The sequence below is a fragment of the Nuphar pumila genome, chromosome 6 (genome assembly GCF_984573655.1).
Source record: "Nuphar pumila chromosome 6, dmNupPumi1.hap1.1, whole genome shotgun sequence".
NCBI lineage: Eukaryota > Viridiplantae > Streptophyta > Magnoliopsida > Nymphaeales > Nymphaeaceae > Nuphar > Nuphar pumila.
In genome coordinates this window covers 93176695-93177851 of record NC_143254.1, presented here as the reverse complement: position 1 = coordinate 93177851, position 1157 = coordinate 93176695, and the positions used below count along the sequence as shown (strand labels likewise).

The following is a 1157-nucleotide window of genomic DNA, read 5'->3' as shown; positions in this document are numbered from 1 at the left end:
AGTTAAAAATTGGGTCTACTTAAGACCTGGCCCATTTGCATCCCAACCCGCTAAAACCCATATGGGTCCACAATTTTCAGCCATACCCACACTGGACGAAAATCAAGCTGGATCGGTTCCAGATGTATTTAGATCCAATTAAAATAGGTTGACGACAGCTGAACTCCAATCCACCCCTTGATTTTTGGATATGGTCCAATAAATAATCGGTCTTGATATTCGTCTTGGCCAACCGTATTTTCAGATCATGCTGGATCGGTACAAGGATCTAATTAAGGCAGTATGTTCCAGTAGGATCCAGTTCCGTGTCCAGATGAAGGTAGCCCTGTTCATGAACTTGGCCTAGTTCCTGTTCGGACCTACTTACACCTTGAGTGCCGCACCTACTTGCGCCCCTATGTAAGGCATCAAGCCCTTGGGCTGCTCACGATGCCCAAACAAGCAGACCTCGAACATGTAAAACTAAAGACTGGGCTGTCCCAGTTTTAGGAGTAAACCTAGAAAGTGGAGCATGACCCGAACCATAGAAGCTCAGTTTCAGGTCCAAACCGAGCTCAACGATAGAGGCTCTGTTCCTGAGACCAATGTGACGCGGCTTAGACGAGCAACAGAGTTGAAACCGCATACGAGGGAACGTTGTAGTCTGTTCTATTGGGTGGTTTCAACAAATGAATGTGTTAGTGCCATATCGATCAGCGAGAGATGTTGGTGGCCAAGTCTCTTGTATATAAAGGGGGTGGCATGCAACCATTTAAAATCACGCAGCCGCGTGGTGAGCACAGAGCGAACTATTCTTTCGCCTTTTACTAAAGAATACCGTGTGCTCGCCACTTAAACGGCATACGCCTATTTTTGGAGGGCGTTTCCCTCAAGGGAAAACCCTAGCAATGTTCTTGATTTAAATTCTTTGCTTCGATGGGGTTATGGTTTTTTGTCATGTTTTATCGTGTCCAAACTTGTCTCGAGTCTCTTTAAGTCTATTGTAAAATCGTTTAAACTTATTTGAATTTTTTACACAAAAAATGAATTTTTCATTTGGTACGGACGGCTCCCTTTGTTTGGATATGAAAGACAGGAGGTGAAAACCGATTTGTTATAGGTTGGGTCGTGGATTGGATCTTCATTCTGGATTCCATGACACCTTGGAAGTTGTTGGA

General features: G+C 44.3%; 1 non-coding gene across 1 annotated transcript; it reads left to right on the top strand.

Annotated features, from left to right (window-relative positions):
* Positions 1-762: 762 nt before the first annotated feature.
* On the top strand, positions 763-879 carry LOC149835182 (U5 spliceosomal RNA). Its single transcript, XR_016432904.1, has one exon. It is a non-coding gene; the product is annotated as a U5 spliceosomal RNA (small nuclear RNA).
* Positions 880-1157: the final 278 nt, after the last annotated feature.